The sequence below is a fragment of the Pleurodeles waltl genome, chromosome 2_1, assembly GCF_031143425.1.
Source record: "Pleurodeles waltl isolate 20211129_DDA chromosome 2_1, aPleWal1.hap1.20221129, whole genome shotgun sequence".
Taxonomy (NCBI): domain Eukaryota; kingdom Metazoa; phylum Chordata; class Amphibia; order Caudata; family Salamandridae; genus Pleurodeles; species Pleurodeles waltl.
The window spans coordinates 448,475,538-448,497,279 of NC_090438.1; positions in this window are offsets into that span (position 1 = coordinate 448,475,538).

The window sequence follows — 21,742 nt, forward strand, 5'->3', positions numbered from 1 at the left end:
GATCCCTGTAGATGGATTCACAGCACTCTTGAACAACATAGTGCGTAAAAAAAAAACAAAAAAAACAACACTGGACATTTCCAATGGTTTCTTCTTCCAAAATATAGCACCTGAGAGTAGAGACTTAACAAGTTTCACCGCACTAGGATTCCAGAAAAAAATCTGTCATTTATACCAGGGGTACAAGTACAGTCCAGCACTGTTCGTGGCTCGTGTGACTTCACTATTGCATTAAAAAAAAACTGTAAACTTCGCACTTGTATAGCGCACTACTCACCAGTTATGGTCTGAAGGTGCTGTACGTATACCGCTATGGAACCCCTCCTGGCTTTTCCCTGTGAGGGGCCCACTCCTGGGCACCCCCAGGGTGAAGCCAGGCATCCAAGCGCTGTTGGGGCCGTTGTGGAGATTAAACAAGCTATTGTCCAGAGCAGGACCCATTAATTAGATTAGATTATGTTTGACAGCCACTGATGTTGACTACATCTTTGACCCAAAATTGTAAACTCAAGAATTTTTGCAATATGAACTAGAATTCGCAGTTCCAGCAAATACACTGCCAATTGATCAATATCAACGAGTCTTGTATACCGATAGCTCAACGCAACGTTGCGCAGTCGTAAGCGGCTCTATGGAGGATAAACAATTTTGTCCCAATATACATACACGCAAAACTTAGGGGATTGCACGGCACAATTAGCAGAGCTAAAGACTCTGGTGATGGCATTGGAACATACGGATCCTGCACAGTTCACACTGATTGTTGTGATTCGTACTACTGTGTCCAGTCCTTTAATGAATACCTGCATTACTGGCATCAGAGTGGGTTCAGAAATTCTAAAGGCAACACCATTAAACACAGACTTCTGTGGGGGGAAGTAGCGGATTTGAAGGAAACGCTACCAAACGTCCATGTTGTACATACACTTGGACACCAGCGCGTTGGAATACACTTTCCTGGAAATACACTGACTGATGAAGCAGCCAAGTTGGCAGTAGCTACGGCTGCTGTTGCTGTAGTAATTCGCTCAGGAGTGAAACCAGACAATGACATATGGGCCATGGCTGAAGGCACTCCCTATTCAAAAGCATTTCCTGCTAAATATTCCTACCGAATGGGAGGCTGCCTAGAGCCCTAAGTAAAGATACCAGGCATGGTGTTTCGTGTAATTCCCAACAAAGACATAAGATCAGAGTTTATTAAAGCAGCTCATGAGGTGGTAACATCTGCCCATGCTTGTGTGGCGGCTGCAATATCATTGTTGCATGCACGTTATTGGTGACCAGGTGTCTACAAATAAGCCAAGCATTATGTCCTCTGTTGTGACATCTGCCAACAAATTAAGGGTTTCACCGTCAAACGCCCACCGCAGTCACCCCTCCTAATTTCCAACAAACACTTACAATGTGTGTACTTGGACCACTGTGGTCCCCTAACACCGGATAGTGCATACAAATACATTTTAGTCGCTGTCGACTCCTGCTCCAGATTTCCAATGGTGTGGCCACAACGCTCGGCTGATGCTCGGATTTTATTAAGGATTTGCGAGTCTTTATCGGTACATATGCAGTTGCGGCTTTCCACTCGGACCAGGACCCTGCTTTCACCTCAAGGGCATTCAGGGACGCCATGGCTTTGTTAAGGGTCTAACTCCATTACTGGTCTCCATTTCATCCCGAGGGAAATAGTGTTGTAGAGCGACAAAACCGTGATTTAAAGCAGTCCTTGACATCCAGAGTCTTAGGTATGGGGCCGTAGTTGGCTTAACCACCTGTTTGGAGTCCAGAGAGCAATTACCAATCTGCAAAGAAAGGTCCCTAGGGCGTTGTACTTCATACGAGTGCCTGTTCGGAACTCACATGTATGTTCAAGATCTTGATGATCCCGGCGTGGAGGAGGCAGAAATACCTTTTCACATAAATGAACGTGTAACTGTCTTGCAGGAATTACAACAGTTCTGTGATGACAACGCTTCTGACAATGCTGCCTCCAGAGGAATTAAGAATGTACCAATAACACACACTGGCTGGATTCCTAAGGTTGGGGATCTAGTACGGGAAAAGGTTGCTGTGAAAAAGGAGTTTGGTCCTTCTTATCGTGCACCGGTCCTAGTCTTGGAATACACAGTACCATAACTGTCATTTTACCACCATTGACTGGTGCTAAAGAAAACCACTTTGTATCTATCGACAATGTCAAGTTACACCATGTGGCTGATCCTGCACAACAGACCAAGAGGAACAGCAAGTAGTTCCTGAATCCCTCTCACTACTGGTGAAGAAGTCCCTCTACAAGTTGTGAGCAGCAACACTGACACCTCTCTGAGCTTGGGGAGGGTAGAAAACATCTAACATCTGTTACAACAAATAATACTGAAAGTACTGGTCGATTTGACACAACTTCAACACAGACGGATGGCGTAATTTACTATGAACCTACCAGTCTTCCTCCTACAAATACGGCTCCAGCTTTTGCATGAACTTCTTCTGGATACTTCGCCGACGTCAATGGCACCTTCTCAGACTCATTCGCCTTTTCTACCTCTGAACTTTCAAAAACATGTAAGCTGATAAACTGGCTTAAAACAAATTACTTTATTTTCCCATGGAACTATCTATAGCTTTCCTTGACTGTACTAGCGTTCCCGATTTGGATTGACTTTGTCAGAACAATCTTTCTATTGATACATGGTCATTTTCTTCCTCAAAGATCAACAGTTGAACTGGTGGATGAGATTCTTAAACCCCATTTTTCTTCTCACAAGGGTTGCAGAGACTTGTCCTTCATGAACATTTCTGCTATACCAATTCTTTATGGAATTGTTTGGGATAACGTTACATTTGATATATACGCCCCCCCCCCCGGATGTCATTGAAATACCATATGTATTCAAACTTTCAATGAATGATATAATATTACCTGGAGTTGTTTCTGATGACTGGGATGTGAAAACAGTTGATACCATGATGAATGAATTGCAGTATTATACTGATTTTGAGAGTGAAGATGTTTATCAATCAAAAGAGAATTATGGTGATATGTTTTGCTATAATTATTATGTGCACCATTTAATTCATAGAACAAGTACCCCCAAAGACTATCTTTAATTGCACACAATTGGAACATTGTCTGACTCCACCACAGGGGAGTTCTGAAACATATTAGGAAAAGTTTGCATATTTTTCTGGGCACAATATTAAAAATGCTGAGTCATATTATTTTAAATTGCCATCAATGGAAAATGTACACATATTATTAACAGATACAAAATTCATTTTTTCGGATTCCTTTGTTTTCCGGTTGGCTATAGAAGGCTATGAATGGGGAACACGAAATTGGAAAATAAGGGGGAAGGAAGCTTTGTTTACAGCTTGCCTGATACCTGTTTAAATAATATTTTTAAATGAAACTGCACAGCAAACAAGTTGTTCAGGCTTAGCAAAGATTAAGGAATGGAATGCACCCAGTATTCTTGTCCCTGCAAAATTTTACCAATGGCAAAAGTATATAAATGTAATGAAAGATCAGCTCGATGAATGGTTCTAGAATGGCACGTTTAATGCTTCACTGTCACGTCCTGGCGGGTGGTTATTATGGCCCATAGATACCAATGGGTGTCATAAACATTTTATAAACTCAATGGTGGTTTTTAGAACTAGTCAGCCGGACCTCCGCTATGTGTCATCCAAACATGCTGGTATAGTAACATCATACAGTGTAGGGAAACTGTGCCAGAAATGGTTGAAGAGTTCCTCACTAGACGCTTTTAGAGAACACCTCAGTCTCTTGTCTAATAACACTGGCTTACAGGACTTCCTTCTAGGCCCCAGAAAACAACGCAGAAAATGCTTCTTATATGCAGTATGTAATGAAATTTGAAAGCTCTTCCAACAAGAAGCTGATGCTTGGTTATGCCAAATTGATCAGGAAAACTTTCAGAAGGCATTAGCTTTCCGACCGGATATACACCTTAAACAACATTGTTTCCTCTGCAGTAGACTTAATGCAAAGTGATATGTCTTCTCTACACCATGGACAGAGACAACTAAGGTATATTATGTAGTTGGGTTGGACACTTCAAACATTGAAGGCAGGTCACGTTCCCTGGCAACATGTTAGCGCAAGGGACATAGGGCCATATGTACGAACACATTTTCCTATAGACACAGAATGGGCAAAACTGCTTGCTACATCTGGCCCATATTTTCTACATTTAATTTAACATGACAACAACAACTAATGGCTAAGAAAGAAGTGACTTATATCATGTTAAACATCCAAAAGTTAGAAAAGTTGCCTTTTACTGTGGCGGAAATACCATCTGCTGAATGGTTAATACACAGGGTCATTAATCTTCCTATTTCAACACTCCAATTCATGTCCTGTTTAAAACACATTTTGATAGCTACATCCATGAGGTGTGGGAGCTGCCCTTCTCATACAAATGTCTCAGTGGCATGAATGAGGTCTTTCTTAGTGGTAGTGAATACACGACTTCTGTCAGTCATTAATGGTTTGTAAACAGCTGTCCTTGCTTGGGCGTGTAATGCTTCAGCCGGCAAATTTGGCTTGTTATCTGAAGGGAGTTCTAGTCCCCTTGATTTGACCAGCGTTCCAGATGCTTTCAAATGGCAGCTATGCTCTTCTCAATAGTGAAAACTATTGTGAGATGTGAGCAGGAATAGTTTATGTTGTTGGGAATGTACTGTTTCCTCCCATAAGACAAAGAGAAGTAGCTGAGATTTGGCCCCATATTGCTACTTCTAATGTGAATTTTGAAAAGTTGAGCAGACTCAAGGCTTTATTGTTCCAAAAACATGTAGCGCTCACATCTACACGTGAGACCTACACACTTCAGGTGGCAAGGTCATTAGCAGAGATACAGTCCCTTTTAAGTACTAACTTTCCGAGACACTTTGGTGAGCTTGTGGACAAAAATTTAATGCATCCAGTACTACTGGAATCACAAATTTCTTTAAGGCTGTTGGTTCTGATTTCATTCACACCTTCTCCTCTATATTCGGTTTCAGCCATCCACTCAGTATTCTCCAGTATTTTCGGGGGATTTCCAATAACTTTGGCTATAATAGGTGGCATTTGCTATTGCTACTTCTTTTGTGCAATGGCTGTCCTGCCGCAACAAGGAGGAGTGAAAGCGCTCCCACCATCGAAACTGTGTCATGAACGCATGAGACAGTAGTTTGGAGCAACACTCCTGGAGTAATTGGAGTGAATTGTCTCTGTCATTCAGACTAGTTTTTGACTGTATGCAGCCCATATTTCGATTGCTTCTGGTGCTCATTCGAACATGCACTGGAAGTTTGTCTTTCTACGCAGCGCTTGTTTTCATTGGACGCTGATCTGTTGATGATCTCGCTGAGGACTCAATACCAGACCTGTGCGTTGAAGGTGAATTTGCTATGGGAAGCTGCTTATGAGTTCCATTCATGGAAGATGCAGCTCTGAACTCATTATTGGGCCCACTATGGAAAGTTGCTGCCTTGGCTGACGCTCAGGCTATGGAACACGAATGTCCTTGGTTCTTCTTCGCAATGCGTTTCTTACTTTACTACCTGCCAAAGTGGAAGATTTCCTTTCTTCAATTGTCCAGGATTCGATTGGCACCATCCAAAATGGCTCTGACTCTTGAAATTTGGCACCACAAGTTAACATTTTTAAATTGTCCTTTTAAATTTGCTCAAGTCTCTTTTTTAACTTGTCATTATTGACTTTCCTATATACCTTAGGTTGAATTTTAGTAGCTTTTATACATAATTAAGCTTCGAACCACCTTTGAACAGGCAAGGTGAGGTTGTTGTGTAGCCATTTTAGTTATAGCTCCATGTACGTTATTTTAGCACACTAGGCCTGCCGCTGTACACTTTTATCCAGATATATTTTATTTAGCTTTGTTTATTATTTTAACAATAGCCACATTTGCGGTGTTCTCCCTATCTACCTGTTCTTTGCCTAAGCCAGCATTGCTTTCTTAAACAAGACATTTCTTTCACTGAAGCCGCAAACGGCGATGCGTTGTTTCGTTTTCATGCAGGGAAGACTTGGGCCCTCATTCTGACCTTGGCGGGCGGCGGAGGCCGCCCGCCAAAGTCCCGCCGTCAGGTTACCGTTCCGCGGTCGAAAGACCGCGGCGGTAATTCTGACTTTCCCGCTGGGCTGGCGGGCGGTCTCGTTCAGACCGCCAGCCAGCCCAGCGGGAAAGAGGCTTCCACGATGAAGCCGGCTCGGAATCGAGCTGGCGGAGTGGAAGCTGTGCGACGGGTGCAGTTGCACCCGTCGCGTATTTCACTGTCTGCGCAGCAGACAGTGAAATACATGTAGGGGCCCTCTTACGGGGGCCCCTGCAATGCCCATGCCAGTGGCATGGGCACTGCAGGGGCCCCCAGGGGCCCCGCGACCCCCCCTACCGCCATCCGGATCTCGGCGGTCCGACCGCCGGGATCTGGATGGCGGTAGGGGGGGTCAGAATCCCCGCGGCGGTGCAGCAAGCTGCGCCGCCGCGGAGGATTCAATGGGGCCGCGGTACACTGGCGGGACCCCGCCAGTGGTGCCGGTCCGACCGCGGCTTTACCGCCGCGGTCGGAATCCCCATTGAAGCACCGCCGGCTTGTCGGCGGTGCTCCCGCGGTCCTCCGCCCTGGCGGTCAAAGACCGCCAGGGTCAGAATGAGGGCCTTTGTGTTGATTTACGGCGCTCTGTCATGGATTCTTTTCTGGTTGTGGGGGTTTCGGATGGCCCGGAGAGGATACGATGAATTCCAGCACTGACAGGACAAAGTCACAGGGGCTGCGACGATCTAGTGGGCATTGAGTGGAAATTTCTACCGCAGGGCAGGCGCTGCGTCAATTCATCTCTGGAAGTCGGGCTGCGTTGTTCCAGCTCGGCTATGCCTCCATCCAGTGGGCCGTGCATCAAATTTCCCGTCGCTACACTGGCACTGCGTTGATCTTCTCATTGCCAAGTCAGGCTGCGTCGTTCCGGTTCGGCATACAATGAATCTTTCATTGCGATGCAGGCTGTCCATCATTTCTGGCAGGCTGTGCGACGATTTTCGCCACACAAGGAGCTCTTCTTGAAGAGATGAAGCCTTTTTGGTCCTGAGACTTCAGGGAACAGGAAGCAAGCTCTATCCAAGCCCTTGGAAGGCACTTCTCAGCACAGCAAGAGAGCAGCAAGGCAGCAGGGCAACAGCAAGGCAGCAGTCCTTCACAGAAAGCAGTCAGGTGAGTCCTTTGGGAAGCCAGGCAGTTCTTCTTGGCAGATTGCAGGTTGTGGTTCAGGGTGTCTTCATCCGGAAGTGTCTTGATGAAGTAGAGTGTCTACCTCAGAAGGGTCTAAGTTGGTAGGGTCAGAGACCCTGCTTAAATACCCAAATGTGCCTTTGAAGTGGGGGAGACTTCAAAGAGTGGTTTAGAAGTGCACAAGGTCCTCTTTCAGCTCCATCCTGTCTGCCAGGGTCCCATTAGGGGGTGTGGCAGTCCTTCGTGTGAGGCCAGGCTACTGTCCTTTGACATGTAAGTGTCAAGCCCTCCACCCTCCTAGCCCAGGAAGGCCCATTTAAAATGCAGATGTATGAAAGTGAGGCTGAGTATCCTGTGTTTGGGGTGAATGCACAAGGGAGCTGTCAACTAAACCTAGCCAGACGTGGATTGGAAGGCACAGAAGGTTTTAAGGGTAGAGAAATGCTCACTTTCTAAAAGTATCATTTCTAAAATAGTAATATAAAATACAACTTCACCATTAAGCAGGATTTTGTATCACCATTCTGGCCATACTAAATATGACCTGGCTACTCCTTTCAGATCAGGATCTACCACTCAAACAGTATATGAGGGTAACTCAAATGCCATCCTATGAAAGGAGCAGGCCTCACAGCAGTGTAAAAACAAATTTAGGAGTTTTAAACTACCAGAACATATAGAGGTTCATGTCCTGCCTTTTACCTACATAGCACCCTGCCCTATGGGCTACCTAGTTGAACTAAAGAGAGGTCTACCCATCTAACACTACTAGACCTGGGTAAATAGAAAACCAAAGGTATACATGTGGTAAGCAAGTAGGAAAAAATACCAAATTAATCCATCCGGAATGGGGTTATAAATCCATCCATTGGTAGTGAAAATTAATTTCCATATTTATTCATTATTATGTTAGAAGAAGGATGAGAAAACACTGAAAAGAAACAATCTCATTCTCAAAACAGCTAAAATGTACATACATATGTACACAAAATCCTGAATAACAATATAATTGCTCTCCAAAATATTTGTTAACAATGTGGCTATGTAACTCTGTTAAACAAGAATCCACATATCAGTGATGGTTGTAGTCTGTGAAACACATACCTCACTCTGTAGACGTTTCCTTCTATGTCTTAAGATAATGTGTAATATACTCTTTGGTAACTCAATATTTCTTACAACCTCACACTAATAACCCAATTTTCGACACGTTTCGGCCCCATCCCTTCTGGGCCTCATCAGGACAAATGGAGACAACAATGCCTATTACACATAAATACAAACAAACAAACACTATTCATGAATAATTAAAAAGTTTTAAAAAATTGTCTATCATAGACCTCTTATATTTTCTACCACCAAAAACATGCTAAAACTAAACAAAGTGCTGTTTTAAACCAAGGAACACTATTGTGGCACCCCATAGGGGGTTATTCAATAGCAACCACCTCATTAGTGACTGAATGAAGCTCATGCTCTGAGAATTAATCAATGAAATATCCGTATTCATATCCCCTTGTGTTTGCAGTGCTTGCCCATTCTCTTAGCCTGTTCGTCACCTGAAAGGAGTTTCAAGAATGTACCTTAAGCTCTCCAGCTCATCAGGTCTGATGTTCTTTAATGGACATCTCTAAAAATATATAACAAATATAATAACTATTCCAAAGTGGTAATAGCAGCCGCGGTGGTATGTAAGTGGCTCAAAAGCAGCAAGAAATTACTTAAAGGTCAGCGACTCCATATCAAACAAACGTGTCTGCTTTTACATTCTGCTTGCATGCTGAAATCCTGCACGTGAGTGAGCACACTTATGTGAGCCCGATGTTTTAGAAAAACGGTTCGTCGTGGTGGCGAACAAGGTTACTTTTAAACCCAGACGCGCTAAATAATTCATTTGCGTCTTGGTGCACACCTTCACGTTCTGTGGGCGCCATCTTGGAACGGGTTCTATGAGCATCACGATCCGTGTAATTTACTTAAGGGATGTTTTTTATATGTTATACAGCAGGTAAATTCTCACTAAAGCCATTTAACGAGAACAATCTTCAATCAATTTAAAAAACTCTGTGGCCTACTGACAACCCTGAACCTACTTTAGATAAACATGAAATCACTTAAAACCAATACCAGTGATTTCTCCCATAGATTATGTCAGATGGAAATTGCCTTTCCTACCGCTTTTAAATAAACAACATTTACTAACAACATATGCATTGTACCATGAAACCTTGACCTCTTTACGGTGACGTCTTAAACCTATATGGCCGTCATAGCATGTCTTGTGTTAAAAAATATCAATCTGTTTCAAACACTAATCCAAAATTTATCAATCAATATGTATGATCTACACCATTCATCTGACATCCATCATTCTAACATATTATCCATCTAAACAAACGTATGTTGAGAATCTTAGATGTACAAAACATGTGGCAATCACTAACCAATAATAATTCACACGTTATGAGCACACATGTATATGTTTCCTAAAGGATTAAGCCCATACACGATGTACATTGTATTTTATGCATATGTTTTCAAATAAAAACACTTGGTGAAACCAAAGGGACACTAAATTAAGGACCAAAGTTCATCCAAATCATTTAAGCCTTGTCTGTCTGTTTTGTATTTCTCAATCAGTCTTGCCTCCATTCTTAGTAGTTTACTTGTTACAGAACGGCCATCTCCTTTAAGGTGTGTCACCGTTAGTACAGACCACCGAATGTCATCTGGCTGATGATTTAGTTTGCAAAAATGTTCCACCAGTGGTGCACTTCGGGTTAAACACTTTGGGGGTCATTACAATGTTGGCGGGCGTTGTAACCGCCTTGCGGCCACCAAAGCAGCCACACTCCCGCGGTGCCCAATATGACATGCTCGCTGGGCCGGCGGGCGGAAACAGAGTTTCCGCCCGCCGGCCCAGCGGGGATGTGGGCCACAACATGGGAGCCGACTCCAAATGGATCCGGCGGTGTTGCGGCCGTGAGACGGGTGCAGTTGCACCCGTCGTGCTTTTCATTGTCTGCTATGCAGAAAGTGAAAAGCTGCACGGGGCCCTGTCAGTGGCTTTATCAGTGGAAACAGCCTTAAGGATTAGTGAAGAAGAACTGCATGAAATTGCAGAGTTAGAACAAGAAATATTGACCGACAACACAATTCATTATACCAAACACCTTTTAGAGAGTGTCATTAAAGTCATTGCTGACTTTAAAATGCACAAAATAAAAAAATTAAAACAACAAACGTGGCAAGGGATATAAAGAATTTCAGCATAACTACTGCTTAACCCTATTTAAAGGAAGATTTTTACAAAAACAATAACCCTAATACTTTGAATCTTCTGTACCAAACAAGGTCACGTAAAAAATTTATTACTTTTTCAGACACATCTTCAGATTCAGGACAAGATTTTCAGGGACAACCCCTGTCAAATTTATCATATCCAGTGGCTCAACCTTTTTCAGCAGAGGCAGCGAACGAGGAAGAGGTGGAGGCTGTCTGAGGGGGCAATATCAAGAACAGGGAATCTTCCGTACTCGGAGGAGATCATACAGATGCTAGATAGTGCTAGCAACCCTATCCCCATTTATAATTTATCTACTTACCAACTTTCACCGGCAGAAATCCAAATCATGAGTAAATGGTTATCATATGTACGCTCACAAAATCATGACCCTTTGGACAGCAAAATAGAAGTCTTACGCTTCTTTCGTAACTTGAGGCTAAAAGCCTTTTTCGTAATTCCCCCAAAGAAATAGAGGTTAACACTAGTGGTCTTAGACCAAAATCCTCTTTCTGTCCTGATAGAAATGAGTTACCTAAGGAAATTAATGTATTTGAGGACGTAGTATTGAAAGAATTAGACAATCTTTACTCTAAATGGATTTTCTTCAGAAATAATTACACCAAAGAAGAAAAAGATGCTATGATCGGCCTGGCGAACAAACATGATATCATCATTAAACCAGCAGATAAAGGTGGTGGAATTGTCATCTGGGATGTAGATAGGTATGACCAGGAAGTGATGAGGCAGTTAAACAACATAGATCATTACCGCAGGGTAGGCGCAGGTGAAATAACAGTACTGCACGCACAAATCCAGTCCATTACAAGAGAATTTTTGGACAATAACTGGATATGTAAAAAGGAATTTGAGTTCCTTAAACAAAATGAGGGCAGAATACCATGTTTCTATATTTTGCCCAAAATACATAAAAATTTGGAAAAGCCAACTAGCAGACCGATCATTTCAGCATGTGGCTCACTTTTAGAACCTTTGTATCAATTTGTAGATGTCTTTCTAAAACCTTTTGTAGTTGAAACCAAGGCATATGTCCGTGATTCCATGGACATCATCAACAAAATAGAAAATCTTCCATTTGAGGAAAATAAACAGCTTTTGGTTACTTTTGATATAGAAGCCCTTTATACTAACATTCCACAAGATGAGGCTATTGAAGTAATCAGACAGGTGCTTGATACACGACAGTTGCCGATAGACATTCCAACTGATTTCCTTATAACCTTAGCATCATTTTGCCTTAAAAAGAGTTTCTTCGGATATAAGGAGACCATGTACCTCCAAATTAAAGGAGTAGCTATGGGGTGTAGCTTTGCACCTGAGATAGCAAATTTGGTAATGGATTGCTTTGAAAATAAGTGGATATATACAGACCTTAATCCCTTTGGTAAGAACATTGTTAATTGGTTCAGATACATTGACGACATACTGATGATTTGGGAAGGAGACCATGAAAGGTTGACACTGTTCCACGAATGGCTTAACCAACACTCACTTTAAGTTCACAAAGAATTGCGATGTTAAGAAAATTAACTTCCTAGATTTGTGGATTCTATCAAAGGAAGGATATCTAGAAGTTAATTTATACAAAAAATCAATGGATCGTAACACTTTGTTACATTTTTCGAGTGGCCACCCGAGAAGTTTGAGAGAAAATGTACCTTACGGTCAGTTTCTTCATATTAGAAGAAACTGTAGTAATAAAGATGATTACTTTGCTAACGCTACTGACTTGACCAATAAACTAATTAACAGAGGATATCTAAGGAAATTGGTTAAAGCTGCATTAAAAAGAGCATGGTACACACCAAGAGATACATTACTTATCCCTAAACAACGAGCTAAGGAGACCCCTTTAACTTTTGTCATCTCTTACAGCCCTAAAGCCAACAAAATATGGTCAATCATTGACAGAAACTGGAGAATAGTGAAAGATTTAGGTTTTGAAAAAACGCTGTTCTCATTTAAGAAAGCACAAAATTTGCAGGACCTTTGGGTGAAAGCAGCATTTCCAATTAAGCATAAAAAAGACTTGAGGGAGATGCTACAGTTACCCTATGTACAGGGACATTATAGATGTAAAAATTGTGTTGGGTGTCAGTTTACACAGGATCCCAAAGAGATTGTGATAAATGGAATGGTGCATCAACAAAAAGACCATTTGAACTGCAATACCAAGAATGTAGTCTACTGCATCAAGTGCCCTTGTGATAAAATGTACATTGGACAAACATTGCAACAAGTGAAGACCAGAATCCTAAAACACAGATCAAGGAAAAGTGTTTAACCCAAAGTGCACCACTGGTGGAACATTTTTGCTAACTAAATCATCAACCAGATGACATTTGGTGGTCTCTACTAACGGTGATACACCCTAAAGGAGATGGCCGTTCTGTAACAAGTAAACTACTAAGAACGGAGGCAAGACTGATTTAGAAATACAAAACAGCTAGACAAGGCTTGAATGATTTGGATGAACTTTGGTCCATAATTTAGTGTCCACTTTGGTTTCACCAAGTATTTTTATTTGAAAACTCATGCATAAAGTACAATGTACATCGTGGATTGTCTTAATCTTTTAGGAAACATGCACATGCCTGCTCATAACATGTGTGAATTATTATTGGTTAGTGATTGCCACGTGTTTTGTACACCTAAGATTCGCAACATCCTTTTGTTTTGATGGATAATATGTTAGAATGACGGATCCCAGATAAATGGTGTGGATCAAATATATTGATTGATATATTTTGGATTAGTATTTCAAACAGATTGATATTTTTTAACACAAGATATGTTATAACGAACCATATAGGTTTAAGACGTCACTGTAAAGGGTTCAAGGTTTCATAATAGAATGCATATGTTTTTAGTAAATGTTGTTTATTTAAAAGCGGTAGGAAAGGCAATGTCTATCTGACATAATCTATGAGCGAAATCACTGGTATTGGTTTTACGTGATTTCATGTTTATCTAAAGTGGGTCCGGGGTTGTGAGTAAGCCACAGAATTTTTTTAATTGATTGAAGATTGTTCTTGTTAATTGGTTTTTGGTAGAATTTACCTGCTGTATAAAATATAAAAAACATCCAGTAAGTAAATTACAGGGATCGTGATGCTCATAGAACCCGTTCCAAGATGGCGCCCACAGAACGTGAAGGTGTGCACTGAGACGCGCTTTAGTTATTTAGCGCGTCCGGGTTTAAAAGGAACCTTTTTCGCCACCCGCAACGCAGTGTTTTTCTAAAACATCGGGCTCACAGAAGTGTGCTTGCTCGCGTGCAGGATTTTGGCACGCAAGCAGAATGTAATTGCAGACACGTTTGTTCGATACGGAGTCGCTGACCTGTAAGTATTTACTTGCTGCTTTTGAGCCACTTACATACCACCGCGGCAGCTGTTACCGCTTTGGAACAGTTATTATATTTGTTACATATTTTTAGAGATGTCCATTAAAGAACATCAGACCTGCTGAGCTGGAGAGTTTAAGGTACATTCTTGAAACCCTTTTTAGGTGACAAACGGGCTAAGAGAATGCGCAAGCACCACAAACACAACGGGATATGAATACGGATATTTCACTGAATAATTCTCAGAGCATGAGCTTCATTCAGTCACTAGTTAGGTGGTTGCTATTGAATAACCCACTATGGGGTGCCACAATAGTTTCCTTGGTTTAAAACAGCACTTTGTTTAGTTTTAGCATGTTTTTGGTGGTAGAAAATATAAGAGGTCTATGATAGACAATTTTTTAAAACTTTTTAATTATTCATGAATAGTGTTTGTTTGTTTGTATTTATGTGTAATAGGCATTGTTGTCTCCATTTGTCCTGATGAGGCCCAGAAGGGATGGGGCCGAAACGTGTCGAAAATTGGGTTATTAGTGTGAGGTTGTAAGAAATATTGAGTTACCAAAGAGTATATTACACATTATCTTAAGACATAGAAGGAAACGTCTACAGAGTGAGGTATGTGTTTCACAGACTACAACCATCACTGATATGTGGATTCTTGTTTAACAGAGTTACATAGCCACATTGTTAACAAATATTTTGGAGAGCAATTATATTGTTATTCAGGATTTTGTGTACATATGTATGTACATTTTAGCTGTTTTGAGAATGAGATTGTTTCTTTTCAGTGTTTTCTCATCCTTCTTCTAACATAATAATGAATAAATATGGAAATTAATTTTCACTACCAATGGATGGATTTATAACCCCATTCCGGATGGATTAATTTGGTATTTTTTCCTACTTGCTTACCACATGTATACCTTTGGTTTTCTATTTACCCAGGTCTAGTAGTGTTAGATGGGTAGACCTCTCTTTAGTTCAACTAGGTAGCCCATAGGGCAGGGTGCTATGTAGGTAAAAGGCAGGACATGAACCTCTATATGTTCTGGTAGTTTAAAACTCCTAAATTTGTTTTTACACTGCTGTGAGGCCTGCTCCTTTCATAGGATGGCATTTGAGTTACCCTCATATACTGTTTGAGTGGTAGATCCTGATCTGAAAGGAGTAGCCAGGTCATATTTAGTATGGCCAGAATGGTGATACAAAATCCTGCTTAATGGTGAAGTTGTATTTTATATTACTATTTTAGAAATGATACTTTTAGAAAGTGAGCATTTCTCTACCCTTAAAACCTTCTGTGCCTTCCAATCCACGTCTGGCTAGGTTTAGTTGACAGCTCCCTTGTGCATTCACCCCAAACACAGGATACTCAGCCTCACTTTCATACATCTGCATTTTAAATGGGCCTTCCTGGGCTAGGAGGGTGGAGGGCTTGACACTTACATGTCAAAGGACAGTAGCCTGGCCTCACACGAAGGACTGCCACACCCCCTAATGGGACCCTGGCAGACAGGATGGAGCTGAAAGAGGACCTTGTGCACTTCTAAACCACTCTTTGAAGTCTCCCCCACTTCAAAGGCACATTTGGGTATTTAAGCAGGGTCTCTGACCCTACCAACTTAGACCCTTCTGAGGTAGACACTCTACTTCATCAAGACACTTCCGGATGAAGACACCCTGAACCACAACCTGCAATCTGCCAAGAAGAACTGCCTGGCTTCCCAAAGGACTCACCTGACTGCTTTCTGTGAAGGACTGCTGCCTTGCTGTTGCCCTGCTGCCTTGCTGCTCTCTTGCTGTGCTGAGAAGTGCCTTCCAAGGGCTTGGATAGAGCTTGCTTCCTGTTCCCTGAAGTCTCAGGACCAAAAAGGCTTCATCTCTTCAAGAAGAGCTCCTTGTGTGGCGAAAATCGTCGCACAGCCTGCCAGAAATGATGGACAGCCTGCATCGCAATGAAAGATTCATTGTATGCCGAACCGGAACGACGCAGCCTGACTTGGCAATGAGAAGATCAACGCAGTGCCAGTGTAGCGACGGGAAATTTGATGCACGGCCCACTGGATGGAGGCATAGCCGAGCTGGAACAACGCAGCCCGACTTCCAGAGATGAATTGACGCAGCGCCTGCCCTGCGGTAGAAATTTCCACTCAATGCTATTGAATAACCCACTATGGGGTGCCACAATAGTTTCCTTGGTTTAAAACAGCACTTTGTTTAGTTTTAGCATGTTTTTGGTGGTAGAAAATATAATAGTTCTATGATAGACACATTTTTAAAAACTTTTTCGTTATTCATGAATATTGTTTGTTTGTTTGTATTTATGTTTAATAGGCATTGTTGTCTCCATTTGCCTGAGAAGGCCCAGAAGGGTTTGGGCCGAAATGTGTTGACAATTGGGTTATTACTGTGAGGTTGTAAGAAATATTGAGTAACCAAGGACTATATTACACATTATCTTGAGACATAGAAGGAAATGTCTACTGAGTGAGATATGTGTTTCACTGAGTACAACCATCACTGATATGTGGATTCTTGTTTAACAGAGTTACATAACCACATTGTTAACAAATATTTTGAAGAGCAATTATAATGTTATTCAGGTTTTCGTGTACATATTGATGTAAATTTTAGCTGTTTAAGAATGAGATTGTTTATTTTCAATGTTATTTCATCCTTCTTCTAAAATAATAATGAATAAATATAGAAATTCATTTTCACTATCAGTGGGTGGATTTATAACCTCGTTCCAGATGAATTAATTTGGTATTTTTTCCTACTTGCTTACCACATGTAGAGTTTTGGCTATGGGCTACCTAGGGCCTGCCTTAGCGGTGTCTTATATGTAGAGAAAGGGGAGTTTAACGCTTAACAAATACTTACAAATGCCAAGTCGAAGTGGCAGTGAAACCGCACACACAGGCACTGCACAGGCAGGCCTGAGACATGGTTAGGGGGCTACTTGTGTGGGTGGTACAACCAGTGCTGCAGCCCACTAGTAGCATTTAATCGACAGGCCCTGGGCAAATGTAGTGCACTTGACTAGGGACTTACAATACATTTAAATAAGCCAATTGGGTATGAGCCAATGTCACCATGTTTTAAGGAGAAAGCATATGCACTTTCGCACTGATTAGCAGTGGTAAAGTGCTCAGAGTCCTAAAGCCAGCAAAAATGAGGTCAGAAAAAGAGAAGGAGGAAGGTAAAAAGTTTGGGCGTGACCCTGCAGAAAGGCCATTTCCAACACCTCCTGTTGGAAGTCTCAGGGATACCAAAGACTTCAGTTTCATCTGCCTGCAGCACTGGGAACTGTGTGCTCTGTGGTGTTCAAGAAGAAAAACCTGCCAACGCCACACGGAGCTGCATCGTCCCGCTTCACACCGCAATCCTGGTCTCACTGATGCCGCCATCTGATGCTGCCACTGAGCTACTGCTAGCACCATGACCTGTGGGCCCTGCACTCAGGCATCACCTTGCTCACATCACACCCTGGGCATAACCAACGATGACTCTCCTGATGAAAACAGCGCCGCTGCCTGTACTGTGGCCTATGGACACTGCTCTTGAAGTACACGAAACACCGTCCCATCCCGCACAGCAGCTCCGGACCATCGACACCAGCATCATCAACTCAAGTGTCGTCACCAGGTGTCCCTGTCTGCAGAGTGACCTGTGGACTCTGCACAGAGCCCGTCCCGCTCTGCTGACTTGGGCCTACCGCCAACAGCACTTCAGCAAGGACAACACCACTGCCTGCACCGTGAGCTGGTGACACCACACGACGCACCACCCCGCTTCACACCACAACCCTGCTCTCACCGACTCCACAGGATGCCATCACCAAGCTGGTGCCTGCATAATGACCTGTGGGCGCCACACGTCTCATTGTCCCATTTCGCACCACAGCCCCAACGCCATCCACACCAGCGCTCCTGACCTCATCAATTTGCAACCCGTGTAACTTCAAGGGCCTGACGGCGCCCATACCAACCTTGGGAACTGACAAGACAACGCCAGAGACGCCGCTTTCCGGACCTCATCGCGAGGATCACAACACCTTGCATTTCCAAGGTACTGTTTGTGGGTTTTCCCAACACCTTAGCTGGCCCACGAGGCCACAGCTGGCGTGAACTCTTCGACTTGTTGTTCACGATGCCATGATAACCCCAGACGGAGCTATCGACTTCAAGGAACTATCTTTTTAAGTAATTCTTGCAAAATGTGTATCTTATTTATTGTCTGTTTGATTTTTCTTGTATTTGGTCTTGTTTTATATAGATAAATACTGGCTATGTTTCTAAAACTGGTGTGGTGTCCTTTTGTAGTGTTTTCCCTGCATTACTGTGTGTTATGTGCAAATGCTTTACACATTGCTTCTGAGATAAGCCTGACTGCTCGTGCAAGCTACCAAGGGGTTGAGCAGGGTCATTTGACCGGGTATCTCCCTTATCCTGACTAGAGTGAGAGTGCCTACTTGCACAGGGTGCAAAACGACTGCCAAATAGAGACCCAATTTCTAACAAGTGCCATTTCTCTGGCTAGATGACAGAAAGAAGAATCTTTGATCCATTTTATGTTCTTCTGCCCCAGCCATGCATGACCTAGAAAATCTTGGATTATCCCAATCGGTAAGCAGCTAGGGTGCAGACAGATCCATGAATCCCCTAGGCTCCTTCGCACACAGCACTTTAAGCCAGTTATGTGTGCTGTCACTAAATATCTCCGTTGGAACTAGATCATCAGAAGTAAAGCATTGGGGTAGCATTCCTGAGAACTTAGCGACCCCTCCTCAAGCTTTCACTTGTGATGGTATGCATGTGACTGCTAGGTTCCAGGCCACAGATTGTAGTTGGATCTACCTATGGAACTTCTGTCCTATCCAAGTTCTCACAAAATGGTGAGGTCAACTGAGGTCCTCATATCAAGTACATGAGTATTTATGGGACAGATTCAGTGGAATTGAATCGATTATACCATTGCTTGCAAATGCTCGCAGGCATATCCTCATGGCATAGCCTTAGTATGTGCAGACTGCCAATTGCTCCTCCCCTCCCTTGAATAACTGTGCTTAACTGCTTTTGTATTTTATTGCATTTTTATTATTTTAAGTATGTATACCACATATGACACAAATGATTTCATAAGTCAATCTGTCTGATTGTTTTTTATGACCCAGTGTGCTATTTTATGTATTTATTATGTGTTTTGATTGTATATGTTTTGAGTGCTTTTATGGGTGAAAAAAATGAACAGAGTATATACTGACAAAAATGGATATGGTATAGCACTTTAACATTGCCTTTTTAGATTGTTACCTTACCACTTTGAAGTGGATACTCAGTCATATGCTTCTGACTGAGAATTTACTTTGGAGAGGCAGAGTGTAAAAAATAAATAAATATGCAAATTTCACAATAAAAGACCATAGACAGCAACCTGAACAAGCCTTACAGAAGTATCACCACTCATTTTGTAGAACCCTTACAAGATAATAATGTTCACCAGTTTCATTAATGTAACATATTCAGGCCTCAGAAAGAAGCAATGATAATATAATAATTCATATGTATAAACAAGTGAAAAACATTACATCCACAGCACTGATTTCTCTCTAACACTAAGGGATGATAATCAGCAATATACATCAGAACTGAGAATGAATTATCAATCGAATTTCGGTTCTCAATATCTCAGGAATGTAACCATTTTGTCACTAAACACCAGCTTATTCATTTTTGAGAAGACACACAATTTCTGTTCAATTCAGACTTTACATTTTGGAAGATTAATCACAATTTCACACAACAAATCAATGGTATTTTTATAATCCCAAATGTATCTTTGTCCAGAAATGACAGGTTTTTTTTACGTAAATACATATTTGGGCCTAAACATTAGCTTGTGTTTTTCATCAAGTACTCACATCCTCACATCTACTGTGCAGTGTAAGACAGGCACCTCACCACCCCCTCCTCAGAACATTCATAGACTTGAGAAGAAAACATTTTAAAGAAAGAAGACTCTACCAGATTGCTGGAAGACTAAGACCCAAGGACTAGTAGGTTCTACTGGGCCCAAGGCCTGGAATTACTCTTAAGGGGTCAAGTAGTTGGGGGGTCATTACGACCCTGGCGGCCGGCGGTAAGGTGGCGGTAACACCGCCAACAGGCTGGCGGTGTTCCGCCAGCAATTATGACCATGGCGCAATAGCCACGGCCATACCGCCGGCCCCTCAAGCACCACTGCCCTGGGGATTATGAGTCCCCAACCGCCAGCCTGTCCGTGGCGGTAAACACCGCCATGGAACGGCTGGCGGTAAGGGGACTTGGGGTGCCCCTGGGGGCCCCTGCACTGCCCATGCACTTGGCATGGGCAGTGCAGGGGCCCCCAGGCATAGACCCGTCGCACATTTCACTGCCCGAATTTCGGGCAGTGAAATGCGCAACGGGTGCTACTGCACCCGCAGCACAATAGCATTGCCGCTGGGTCTATTACGAGCCGGCAGCAATGTTGATGTGAAGTTTCCGCTGGCCCAGTGGAAATGTCATAATAGGGAGCCAGGAATGCCACCGGCAATGGCGGTATTCTGGCTCCCGCAGCCTCGGCGGTCTTTTTGCAAGACCGCCGAGGTTGTAATGAGGGCCTTGGTCTCCTGTTACCTGCTGAAGGGAGAAAACAAACATAGGGACTTTTGACTCCAAGAAGGCACAGTTGACTCTGAGCACTGCAGAAACCTTCCCTGGAACAAGCCATGGTGCCTAGAAGCTTACCCATAGGACCTGAGAGTTGCAGGACTGAAGGTTGGGACTTCTTCAGCAGTTGAAAAACCAAATAAGTGATAAAGCCATCCAGAAAAAAACTTTGATCATGAGATATTGGCAAATCTATCTAAGTGGTGGTATAAACATCTAGGCTGGAAGATCCTAGTTTATCTACAACAAAGCTTTTGGTACCAATAATAACATATTTATGAGAAGCCTGATGACAGTAAATCTGACTTTGGGGGTCAATTGCTGGCTTCCGTAACTTGGCGTTGCTTCACTGGAAAACTGGGAGCTCCCAAAAAATAAATTAACACAGAGTTTTTAACACTTTGGAGCTCATTACGAGTGAGGCGATCTTTAGCCCACCACACTCGCAGTGGTGGTAGGACCACTGAAATCCTGGTGGTCCCACTGCCACATTGCGACCCCGGCGGACAGGACTGCCTAAAGACCATCGTCAACACCAGTAACAAAGTTCCTGATTGTTAGATGGTGGTCTGAATTGTGGTCAGCCACGCCGGTGCTGAAATTAGCACTGCCATGCTGATTACAAGTCAGCTTTCTGTCGGTCACCCTGCCATGGAAATGCTGGCAGAATGCCAGTGTGGGGGCACCTGGGGGGTCCTTGCACGGCCAATGCCCATGGCATGGGCAGGGCATGGGTCCCCTGCCCAGCACCATCACAATGCACAATGTCTGCGGTGCAGACAGTGTGCATTCGGAGTGTGCTGGTGTGCTACGGTATTGGCCTCGGCTCCCTTAAGGGAGCCTAGTCTAATACTGTAGTACTGTTCCAAACGGTCAGCATAGCAGGAGCATGGTAATATAATGTTCCGACCGGTCAGCCCAGCAGGAACATTGTACTACGACTGGGGAGATGTCACTGCCATGGCTGTACCATCCTCCCCGCAGCACTGGCAGTCCCGTGGTGGGACCGCCTATGTTGTAATGAGGCTCTTTGATCTGGGTGACCAACTAACATGGTCCTTGCTCCATAGGGTTGCCCTAAAATCATGCCTACATCCCAGTCATCTGTGAATTGAACTTCTGGTTTTTTTAGCACTT